The sequence below is a fragment of the Acinonyx jubatus genome, chromosome C2 (assembly GCF_027475565.1).
Source record: "Acinonyx jubatus isolate Ajub_Pintada_27869175 chromosome C2, VMU_Ajub_asm_v1.0, whole genome shotgun sequence".
NCBI classification, from domain to species: Eukaryota; Metazoa; Chordata; class Mammalia; order Carnivora; family Felidae; genus Acinonyx; species Acinonyx jubatus.
In genome coordinates, this window is record NC_069384.1 from 86,150,203 (window position 1) to 86,162,958 (window position 12,756).

A 12,756-nucleotide genomic window follows, 5' to 3' on the forward strand; every position below is an offset into this window, starting at 1 on the left:
GTGCAGCTGCCCCACTGGTCAGTCTCTACAGAAAATATACTTACCTTTGAGCAATGCTAATCATGTAAATGCTAGTTAATTGAATTCTGGGTTTGATTGTAACGAAATCAGATTTTTTTAAAAAAATTTTTTAATGTTTATTTATTTCTGAGACAGAGCAAGACAGAGCATAAGCGGGGGAGGGGCAGAGAGAGGGAGACACAGAATCAGAAGCAGACTCTGGGCTCCAAGCTGTCAGCACAGAGCCTGACACGGGGCTCGAACTCACAAACCATGAGATCATGACCTGAGCCCAAGTCGGTCGCTCAACCGACTGAGCCACCCAGGCGCCCCTGAAATCAGATTTTTTTTTTAAATTAGTAAGTTGGACTAGACTTTTCTTTGAAAAAAATGAGATTTAAAAAATGAGGCAATCAATCTTGTTACTTGAGGAGATGCCAATTCCAAAACACTGACTCATCTGCAGTGAGAAAGTCCATGAAATTCTCAAAAGTAATATGGAGCAGTACAAACATCAGTAATAAGCAGTAATGCCACTTTGCAGGAAAGGTAGGATCAATGTCATTCTTATTCAAAGCTTTTAAGCTAGGAAATCTATCTGACGGGTGGGATAAGAGCTCAAGTTTATTTCAGTTGAAGCAAAACAGGAAGAGCAGTAAGTAGCTAATCCTGATAAGGGAGGGCCAAAAAGGAGTAGCAAAGAAGTTGATGTTCTCAAATTGAAAGAATTTGTGAAGTCTCTGGGATTTGGGTAAGAGTTGGGGCAAGTTGGATGAGGGTGGAGTGGTTAAATTCTTCACCTGCCAGGTTTTTATCTATGAGCTACAACTGAAGGGAGAGAAAAACTTCTGAGGCATTCATTAGCCAGAAGTTTTGCTCTGATTTATTCAGAAGGAAATGGAATATTCAAAATGAAACCTAAGTGAAGGCAGTTGTGTTGCTGCTTGGAGGGGAGGCTCCTAAAAGCAGGGACAGGAACACACCCAAGAATTAAGCCAGAAAGTTCTGGCCCCTATGTCAACGCCTGCCATTTATTAGATGTTTGATTGGATACAGGAGGGTCTCAGAGGCTAGGGTATTGCAGAAGGAGGGGCATGTTTAGAAGCTACATTTCCATAACATCTGCACAAACCTTTTGTTTTAGATTGTAAAGTTACCAGAGTAGCTTTAAGGGCTGTTGGAGATGGGGATAAGGGAGAGGTAAGAAGCATGGCCACCCTCTGGTGCTGCCTCAGGACCTTGGGGAAGATTCTACTCTCTGAGCCTCCTTTGCAAGAGGAGAATAACATTTCCTCATAAATTGGTTATGATAGTAAATAAGGTAAACAATGTGAAGTGCTAGCTCCTGAATACTCAGTAAATGTATATAAACCTAAAAGATATCAAAGAGGAAATACTGCATTATGTCTGTTCCAAAGACAATTGTTTCTATTGGGAAAAGTCTTACCTCTGCCTTGTTCCTAGAGCACTTTAGACATTTATTTTCAATATTTTGTTCCAGTTGTTGCTATTCCCCCCCCCCCCCATAGGTAAAGAGGAGAAAAGCAATTTTGTTTAAACCATCAGTACCCTGCTAATATTCTGTCTCAAATCAAAGGGCTGGGCTTTCCCACAGAGCACTTAGAAACAGGTAATGATATCACACCATTAGTGCACTCACCACATGCTATGAGAACAGAAGCTGGCTTTTGCCCAGTAGCTTTCTCCCATGCTTGGTCCCTGAGGAGAGAGAATTGCTCCAGAAGCCCTTATTAGCAGCAGTCATTAGGATGACAAAATGTTAGAGCAGCCTCCTTGCCCTTCCCCACATTAAGAACTAAAATGAGGGGTGCCTGGGTGGCTCAGTCAGTTGAGCGTCCGACCAGCTCAGGTCATGATCTCACACTCTGTGAGTTTGAGCCCCACGTCGGACTCTGTGCTGACAGCTAAGAGCCTGGAACCACTTCAGATTCTGTGTCTCCCCCCTCTCTCTGCCCCTCCCCTTCTCATGTTCGGTCTCTCTCTGTCTCAAAAATAAATAACATTTGAAAAAATTTTTGAAGAACCAAAATGACATCAGAAAGAAAAGTAAGCTGTAAAGGTAGTTTAGTGTTCATATGTTACCTCAGAGTGAAGGGGAAGTGTAAAAACTATTCCAAGCCTTAGAACTTGTCCACCCCCTGCCACTTGACCACCTTGCCTACCAGGAGAAGAGTGCAGCTTCTAGAAGCATCGATGTTGACTGAAGCATGTTGTTAGCCTGATTCTATTCATTCCCAAATAGCTATGGAGATATCTTTTCGTCTGATAACTCATTACTTACAAATGAATGAATGAATGATGCTCCCAGTGCCCTCCCCTTAGCACTCTCCTTCCTTCCTTCCTTCCTTCCTTCCTTCCTTCCTTCCTTCCTTCCTTCATTGCAAAACAATAATGGATTCCTACTATGCGCAGGTGCTGTGCTAAGACTGTGGATATAGTGATAAGATCTGAGTCCTCTAAGAATGAGATTTTTGGTATAAAATAGTCATGCAATTGCAAACCTCTAGATCATACAAAATAATATGTTATGTTCTAGACACTGTAATTATGGGCATAATTATACAAGAAGGAAGCTATGTAAATGTGACTTGAATACATCACACACTTGACCTGAACTGAATTTGCTATCATTAACAGTTTCACTTGATTTCCTTAGAATTTATAAGCGCTGGTGGAAACATGGTTTGGATATCCTGGTCTACTTAGAGAAGATGGGTAAGGAAGTTTGAACTCATAACTCCACTCCTTTTTTCTCTTAAATATTCCTTGGAGCAAGCAAGCAAGTTCAAAGTCATTCCCTTACTCTTAGAGATTTGTTCTAAAGTACAGGTTCATTAATGTTTGTTGTTACTGATACTAGGAATGATGTTTCTACCACTAACTAAAAATGTTTAGAGCAATAATTGATTTATGGAATTTCTTTTCAACTTTTTTTTTTAACCTCCTAAAGTCCAGGCAAAGTGACTTAGTATCAAACCAAAGCAATTGTTTCCAACAGAATATTATTAATGTTGTTAAATTATTCTTTCTCAGCTTCCAGTGTTAAAGGGAAGTGACATATTGTTGACAGCTATCAGAACTCTTCATGCTTTAGCAGAAAGTCACTTGAAAAATTACCATATCATTAAACTCATATCTCAAAAATGTTTCAAAAATCTCCCCGAGAACTTCTAAGACAGACAGAGTATCGTTACTATATATTTATTCTTTGCCTTCCAGTGTTCAGACATTGGTTAAAGGCGGAATGGGTTTGGGGAAGGAAATGTCCTGAGGCAAATGCAGCATCAGGAAGAGAGATTAACCCCCTCTCTACTTTGGTTTCTCTCCCCTTTCCAAGGGAGGGGCACCCAATAGAATCTTTTGGAAAGTTGTTGGTCTCTATGAGTAAAGGAGCCCCATTCCGCAGCCAGATACCTGTCCACTCCTGGCTTTGCTGACCTTCCCAGGCAGGAGGGTCCTCTAAGAGCCTGGGAAGAGTGTCTGAGACAGAGTGCATAGCATTGCATAGTGGTACCCCAGGCACAGAAGGGCAAGGACAGTCTCCTTCTATTTTTGGTTCTTGAAAGATACTGAAGGAAGGATGGAAGACTCAGTCTGGGGAATAGCACTGAGAAAGATAAAAAGGCAAAGAACCTACTCTCTGAAGAGCAAAAGGACTGGATGGAGTGAAAAATAGAGTAGAGTAGTAAAAGATGGGCCTGGAGAGGTAGGTTGGAGCCAGATTAAGTAAGGCCTTGCATGCCAGGGCAAGGAAGGTATATTCCATTCAGTGAAAAATTGGAACCATTGTACAGTCTTTGAGCCAAAAAGGGATCTAATCAGTGTTGTGTTTCAGGAACATTAATTTGACAGAAATGCATGGAATGGATCAGGACAGGAAAAGGCAGGAGATAGCATGCATGTGTGACGCTGAAGAAGATACAAAACAAACCACTATCAGGAGATACCACTCCACACTTATTTGAATGGCAACATTTAAAAGGAATATAAACTGACAATATCAAGTGCTGGCAAGGACTCAAGAGCATCTGGAACTCCCATACATGGCTGGTGAGAATGAAAAATGAACGATCCACTCTGGAAAATGATTTTGCAGTCTAAGGTTAAGCATATACCAACCATATAACCCAACAATCCCACTCACAGTTACCTAGAGAAATGAAAACATGTTAATATAAAAGCCTGCACATTAATGTTTATAGACACTATTCATAATTGCCCCAAACTGGAAAACATCCTGAATATCCTTGAGTAGGTGAATGGATAAACAAAGTGTTGTACCTTCATACCATGGAATACTATTCAGCAACGAGGAAGAACAACGCATTATAGTGAAATAAGTCAGTCTCAAAGTTTTCATACTGTATGATTCCATTTACATTATATAATGTATCTATATATTATATAATGTGTGTGTGTGTGTGTGTGTGTGTGTATATATATATATATATTTTTTTTTAAAGTAGGTTTCACACTCAACATGGAGCCCAATGCAGGGCTTGAATTCATGACCCTGAGGTCAAGACCTGACCTGAGATCAAGAGTAGGATGTTTAACTGACTGAGCCACTCAGGCACCCCTACATAATACTCCTGAAAAGACAAAACTGTAGGCATGGAGGACGGATCAAAGATTGCTGGGAGTTAGGGGAGGGAGGTGAGCCACAAATAATAGTAATAACAACAACAACAATAATGGAAGTTTTTTGAGGGTGATGGAACTATTTTGCATACTGATTGTAGAGGTGGTTACATGAATCTGTACTTGTGTTTAAAATCAGAGGGGCGCCTGGGTGGCTCAGTCGGTTAAGCGTCTGACTTCGGCCCAGGTCATGATCTCACAGTTTGTGAGCTCGAGCCCCGCGTCGGGCTCTGTGCTGACAGTGTGGAGCTTGTAGCCGCTTCAGATTCTGTGTCTCCCTCTTTCTCTGCCCCTCCCCAGCTCGTGGTTGCACTCTGTCTCTGCCAAAAATAGATAAACTTTAAAAAATAAAATAAAATAAAATAAAATCATAGAACTGTATACCAAAAGAAAGAGGCCAATTTTATAGTGTGATAATTTTAAAAATTAAAATTAAAACAAGAAAGCAATGCTAAACAAATTAACAAGAAAAGCAAGGTATTTTCCCTTGTTTGAAATATCTATCAGGCAGAGTATATTAGCATAAATAAACAAAGTCAATGCTAAATAGGAAGAAGGAATGGAAAAACAGATTCTTAGACTGTGAGACTCATAGATTAATCCAGGGTTAGCAAATATGCTTGTTTGTGGCAGACTATATTTCCAAAAATGGCTGCAACAATATGTGTCAGCCTACGTGCTTTTCTAGAACGTTGCTACTCCTCCATCAAGAGGTCTGTGTCCCTATTACTTCAATTTGAGATTGTGTACATCAAGAGAGTATTGAGAAAGCTGTAGTGTGTGCTTCCTGAAGCTAAGTCATAGAAATGCTATGCTCTTTCTCCTGTTCCCTTAGAACACTTGCTCTTAGAACCCAGCCAGTGTATTGTGAGGACTTCCCAGTACGCCATGGAAAAGCTTATGTGAGAAGAACGGAGGTCTTTGTCCACAGCACAGGCTCATCTTCCAACCAGTAGCCAGTACCAACTTGCCAGCCTTATGAGAGCCATCTTGAAAATAAAATCAAACTAGGTAAAAGGTCTAGAGCAGAGAAGAGTGTGTCAGCCAAGTCCTAAGTTGGCTATTCATGAGCAAAGTAAATGATTGCTGTTGTTCTAATCCACTAAATTTTGGGGTGGATTTTTACATGGTAATAGATAGCTAATAGAATGTTATTAATCAACATCAACAGATGAGAATGCCTTCCTGGCATTCCTGGGATGGGATGAGGCTTAGAGGAAAAGAATGCATGACTGATCAGTGAGGTTATATACATGCTCATCTTACATTTGAATAAGAGAGTGAAGGCGGGTTGTGATCTGCTCAAGGTCACACAGATATTTTGTACCAGAGCCAAAACTCTGAATCAAGTCTTCTGACATGCAGTTTAGTGTTCTTTTCACACTGCCTGTCCCTTCCCAATAACAGATTCCAGAGACCTGAACCACAGGATCTGCTTCTCCTTGCCCCTCTCATGCGTGTGACAGACATCATTAATTAAGTACAGCGCTCTCCTAAGGTCACCGATGAGCATGCAGACTGTGGACTCCAACTACCATTAAAGAATCCAAGCAGAAAGATGCAAGAACTGGGGCACCTGGGTGGCTCAGTCGGTTGAAGATCCGATTTCAGCTCAGGTCATGATCTTGCGGTTTCTGAGTTGGAGCCTCACATCAGGCTCTCTGTTGTCAGCACAGAGCCCACTTTTGGGTTCTCTGTCCCCCTCTCGCTACCCCTCCCCCCCCCAAAAGTAAATAAACTTAGCAAGAGCTATAACTGATTTATATCGGGAGTGTCAGAAGAATACAGCAAACTCAATCTCAAAATATAAACTGTAAAAAGAGCTGAGATGGAAATGCACATGAGAGAAAGGGAAGTATTTAGACATAACCATTTGGGATCAAGGATGTGTGAAATAACACATAAACTTCTTATAGAATAGACTACAGAATAACTTCTCATATCCTTGAGGAAATCTATTGTGGATCCTGTTAGACAATTTTCATTTAATATTTTAAAACCCATTTGGTTGTTGTTGGAAGAAAACCTGTTACTTTAGTTCTATAAAGGATAGTGCATGAATAAAATTTGGCCTCATCTTGAATACCAAAGGATTGAAATGCATACAACCCATACAACAAAGCAGTACTGGAATATTTTACACTTTGATGGCTCTGTTCTTCATAATGCACTTGTCATTGAGAACAAAGTAGGTTCAGAAAAAAAACAGATGATTTCTAAGGTATCATTTAAAAGTGTAGGTTGTAAAGCCAGGGCACTGTGAATTTTAGGGTGGTTCGCTGAGAGCCAGATTCAGATTCATTCAACATAGGACCAAGAGCAGAGCTTCTCTGAACTTGATAACAGAAGAGCAAAACGCCCTGCAGAAGTAACTGAAATTCAACTCCCAGAGAAATAATGATCACTGTCTCCCTTTCTACGATTCTGAATAGGGCAGGGGGCTGGGGTTAGGTATGAAGGTTATTTGAGTAAACCAAAGTGATCAAGTTCCTTCATTCATTTGTTCCCTGAGTACCAACTACGTGTAAGGTATTCTATTAAACACTACTCAGAATACAAGGATGTTGGGTGCCTGGGTGGCTCAGTCGGTTAAGCATCAGACTTAGGTCATGATCTCAGGTCATGATCTCACAGCTTGTGGGTTTGAGCCCCGTGTGGGGCTCTGTGCTGACAGCTCAGAGCCTGGAGCCTGCTTTGGATTCTGGGTCTCCCTTTCTCTCTGCCCCTCCCCTGCTCGTACCGTCTTTCTCTCAGGAAATGAACAAACATAAAAAAAAAGTTTGTTTTTTTTTTTAAAGAATACAAGGATGAAACGGGTTTTATCTTCAAAGGTTCTCTAGCCGGGACCCCATCATCCTCTTTTAATAGAGTAAAATTTGAGAACATGAGCCTAATACGTTAGAAATCTAAATATCACCCAGTGGCACCTAAACCCAAGAGTACTGGGTTTAAGCATTGCAAGCAGGATATATCACTGCAATTGTCTAAACAAATCAGCAGTCTTCAAAAGTATTAACACGACCTTCCCTCTTTTCTGTTCGTTCGTTCCTTCTTTTCTTTTTTTCTTCTTTCCCTTCTCTCTCTCTCTCCTCCTCCCCAACTCTCTCTTGCTTTCTACATGGATTACATTATCATTTGCAATATTACCAATTGCTAGGCCACTTAGATGCTTTAGTGTACTCTTAGGAAATTATTCCTGGTAATGAAATTCTTTTCATCAGTTCCACTTTCAGATTTGCAATACAGGCTTGTCCTTTAACAATTAAGTGTTCTTTTCAAAAAAATATGCAGCAGATGTGGCAAAACAGAAATGTAATATTCTTGGAAGTGGGCTAGTTTGGGTAACAATTCAACTTTCCTTTTTCGTACTTGGACTTTATTCTTCTAGTAATTTCTCTGTCCATATCAAATTTTCAAAAAGGTCAAAGTCATCATTTTGTGTAATTCTCAAATCTTCAAACAAAGGTCAGTTAAATTCTTGTTATATCTTTTCAGGTTTTTGTAGTTAGGACTTATTGTACTTGTTGATTGTTGTAGTTGTAGTTGTTGATTTATGTTTCCCCTAATCTTTTCTGGAATAGAGTATCTCAGTACTTTCCATCAGGTTTTCCTAAACACCAGCAACTTGTTTTTCAATGAATAAACTTAACTCAATGCCCTCTCAAAGGTCTAGAATGTCTCTTAAGTTCCAGTGCACAAGAACAAGACAGAAAATATCTGAGGAAAGTGGACTTCGAAGTCAATCCAATCTGGGTTCCATGTAGGCTCTGCCCCTTCTCCTGGGACTCTAGGTAAATTCCTTAATCTCACTGAGCCTTAGTTTCCTTATCTGTAAAATGGGGATAAAGTGCACATTGCAAAGTCACTATGAGAACTAAGCACAATACAAGAAAGCAGAGAGACTGGTGTATAACAGAGCTCCTTAAATAATATCCCTTTGTTTTCTTCTAAAAATGACCACAATAAAGCTCAGGATTTAATCATTAAAGCAAACTGTGAGAGATGCAAACCATTCAGGTCTCCATCAATTTTTCTGACATTTTGATATGTAGAATATTTGACACTTCTCCTCTTCTAAGTGGAAAAAGCACCCCACGTAAGGGAAAATGAAAATCGGGGTGGGGGGGGAACACCAATAATTTCATAATCCCAGCACTTATGACAGTTTCCATTTTTGTCATCGTCTGGGTTTTATACCAAACGGCCACATTTTCTCCAGAGTTGCACTCGGCCTGTGCTTAGCATGGCATCATGTCTTTTAAGGTACTAAAAGATTTATTCCAGGTGATAGTGGGAAGCTGCCCTGGAGGAAGGAATGGAAGGCTGCGGAGGTGTTAAAGTTCTTTTACATTGTTCAAGCCTTTCTCCAGCACAGAAACTCCACAAAGAACTCCTCTGCAGTGTTCGTTACCCAGGGCGGTTTCTTTAAATTGTTTGACGTCAGAGAAGGAATGCTATAGCAACAGTCTGTCAAAGTGGAATTAACTCAGAAGAAAGATGGGGGTGGGGAGAGGAAAACTGCTCCCGGGCGGTACTGACTTCAGAGGAAGCAAATTGGATAGTTGCATTCATTTTATGACATTTTAAACCTAAAACACCCGGAGAAATGGGGGGAGGGGGAGGAAGTCGGTTGAGATGCTTTGTGTGATGTTTTAACTCACGCCGAGATGAGCGACTTGCCAGGGTTATCTGAAAGGCCTACTTTCATCAGTGACGATAGTAACAATAACTTCCAAGTATTGATCATTTATTTGGAGGCAGGCTCTGTGCAAACGGTGCCTCATTTAGTATGTCAGCACCTTTATGAGGCAGGTATCACTATCCCTATTTTGCCAATGACCAAGCTGACTACCTGAGATGTACACGATCAACCGCCCAGCGACGGTAGAGCTGGGCTTGCAATGCAATTTTGTAGGACTCTGGACTCCAGTTGACTTTCTTACACGGAGAATTCCAGACTGTTAAACCTAACGGGGACTTGGGGTCTTCTAAGTCAGCGCCCCCCCGCCCCCCATCCTGCCAAGAGCAAAGTGAGGCTTCTATGGTGCCAGGAAGGAAACCGGCCACACCACTCGGGCGCAACTCAGAAGTGTGCTCCGGCGTCCAGGCGCCACAACGACAAGAAAACGAAACTGCCTGGGAATTAATGTTTTTCTTCTTCTAGCAGGAAACGAGAGAGAAAATAGGAAGCAGAAGCTGCGCGCGGCACCCGCCACCTTCGCCCCCCGTCCCCCGCCCGGGCGGCGCGCGCTCCCGGGTGTGCGCGTGGCCGGGGCGCGTCCCCAGCGGACCCGCGCGCCTCGTGCCTCGCGCCTGGCGCCTCGAGCCACGTCTCCGCCCCGGCCCCGGCGCGCCGCGGAGTTGGCTGCTGGGCGGTGCGGGCCTGGGTGTGGCCGGCGGATCTCGGCGGCGCTGGTCTCGGCGGTGCGCTGCGCTCTGCACGCCGGCTCCGCGCACTGGGGGCTGCTGAGCGCCCCGCGGACCCAGCAGCGGCCGGTCGACGCGGAGCCCAACTCCTTTCAGGTAGGCGGCGATCGCGCGAGTTGCAGCTCGTGGGTGCGCCCCACGCGGGGGCCCCGGGCTTCCCGCAGGGGGCGTGAGGCGCCGCGGGGCCCCCGTCCCGGCGGAACGCCGCCGGCCGGTGGCGCGGGGCTGGCCGGCTCGGGCGTCCCGGGCTGCCGGAGCCTGCCCGAGAGGGACGGGGCGGGCGCGCCTTGGTCGCGCTCTGCTGCCGCGCGGGGGCCAGCCCCTCGGCCGCCGCCTCGGGCACTTCCTGGGGGGCTCGTACCGCTCGCTCTGGGAAGCGAGGGAGCGGCCCATTAGTCCCTGGCCTCCAGACCCCCAGACCCCCCAGCTCCCTCCCCAAGCCCCGAGGCCCCTCAGGGGGACTCAGAGCGCGAGCTCGTGGTTGCCCCGAAAATAGCGGTTATTGGGGACTGCCCAGAAGGGTTATTGGGTGGAGAGCTCTGGGAAAGCTCATAAAAGTTTTCCGCTTAGTGCTAAAAATGAGACTAGTGGTTTCGTGTTAAATTTATTTTGGAAATGATATGTCCATTATTGGGGAGGGGGTAGTGGATAGGAATTCTTGTAAATTCTGAACATGGTAAAATGTTTTTCTTTTCTCTCCACATTCTTTTTCTGCTTCAAAACATAAATGATTGCCTTCTACTTTGATATTTATTGCTATACGGTAAGGCAAGACTGAATTTCCAAAAGTTTAAAAACAGACTTGAATTTGTTTATAGAAGCGATGCTTTGTTAGCTTGCCTCTCTCTCTCTTTCTCCCCCTTTTCTCCCACTCCTTCCCTTTCTCTTTTAGTAGAGGATGTGGATACATCTTTCTTTCGGCCACGGACTGACCAGCTCGGCGGCGTTTGGATAAAGCACCCTACTGGGAAGTTTTCTTAAGACATTCGAGATTTAATTGTTGGTCAGAACGCTTTATTATCATTCCTTCTTAGTGTTGCAAACTGAGATTGTGACCTTAGAGTACATTTTCCTAGAACACCGAGCACACACTGCTTATTTAAGATGAAAGGGAAGTCATTTCTAGACGTGGAGGAAAAGGACGGTTTGGATACATAAAATTGTATGCTTTGAGTGTCTTTTCCATTGTACATTTTAAGACTCTTTAGTGTGGGGCTTTTTGTTTATTACTGATCCTGGGCTCTGAAGGTTTATTGTGTATTTCAGTATTTGGCTAAAGATCATTTTAAGATTTTCCATGTTGCATTTTGGTTTGCAGATGAATTTGAAACTGAAATGGAAACTTTTAAAATACCGTTTTATTGAACGTGGTTAACCCTCTTGTGCATACACATTTATAAAATTATAAAATTGGTTAATGTGGCTTGCAGTACATTCAGGTTCATCTCTTTGTGAGCCATAGGCATTATTTTGGTGGTTATTCTGAGTCATCGGTCTTTGTTAGTCTGTAGAATTACTTTTATTATTTTTTCCAGCTTTACTGATATATAATTGACATCTAACATGGTATAAGTTTAAGATATTCAGCATGTTGACTTGATACTCATGTATTGCAAAATGGTGACCATAGTAAGGTTAGTTAACACATCCATCACCTTCCATAATTACCTATGTGTGTATGTGTGTGTGTTTAGCAACTTTCAAGTATAGAATACAGTGTTAACCATAGTAATCATGCGGTACCATGCATCCCCAGAACTTTCTTATAACTGGAAGTTTGTACCATTTGATCAACATCTCCCCAGAATTGTTTCTTTAAAGTCATTGGCGCTTTAGTATGTCAGCACATATTTTTACACTTTAAAAATAGATTCTGGGACATTTTGAAAATTGAGAATTGGAACAAAGTATCGGACATTTTTCTGCCCTTAGCAAGTACTGCCTGAGATGGTGTGATTTCTGATTTTTTTCAGGCATGTTACTAAATGCACTGTGTCACTAGTTTCTTTACCTTGCTGACTGGTTTTGCCTGTATTTATTATAGGAACTATTTATTTGACATTTCTTCTGGTCCAGGGGGTGATGCTGTACATTTTTCTCTTTATGTCTTACATGAACTTGGCAAAGGGGGCATTATTCAGTTCTAAAGGTAAGGAAACTGTGCCCCTGAGATGTTAAGTAACCGCTGATGGTCGATGTAGCTGTTAAGTAACTCATCTGGGATACAAGGCCAGACCTCTCTGAATCTGAAGTCCACGTTCTTTCCTCTGTGCCACATTGACTTAGTGCCAGGACATGAGGAATGACCCTCGATTACTCGTTAGCATATTTGTAAATTTTCCAAGACATGCCAGAGATACAGATTTGTTTTTCTAGCATTATCATTACTATCCGTCTGTGTTGTTATACAGATTCTCATGTCAACCATTCTCTTCTCACTTCTTTATTCCTGGTTAAATGTCTGGCTCAGGGTTCAAGACCTCCCTCTTGCGAGGGCAGATTTTCTCCTGTCAACATTAATAGGTGGTGAAAGCTTGATGATTCTTCCAAAATAATAACCCCCTATTAATGTGGGGTTTCTAGAGCCGTAGATACAACTATTTTGGAAGGTTGTAAACAGTATGGCAATCTGTTTTGGACTATGGGAACCCTCTGAGATTCCTCAAA

At 42.6% G+C, this 12,756-nt stretch overlaps 1 protein-coding gene across 1 annotated transcript in view; it reads left to right on the forward strand.

The window, feature by feature from the left end:
• Nucleotides 1–10,045: 10,045 nt before the first annotated feature.
• The window catches only part of GNB4 (G protein subunit beta 4), a 57,188-nt gene continuing 54,477 nt past the window's right edge, over nucleotides 10,046–12,756 (forward strand). Inside the window, exon 1 of the mRNA XM_027061388.2 lies at nucleotides 10,046–10,185. The gene's annotated coding sequence lies outside the window, so the exon portion shown is untranslated. The remainder of the gene's footprint in view (nucleotides 10,186–12,756) is intronic.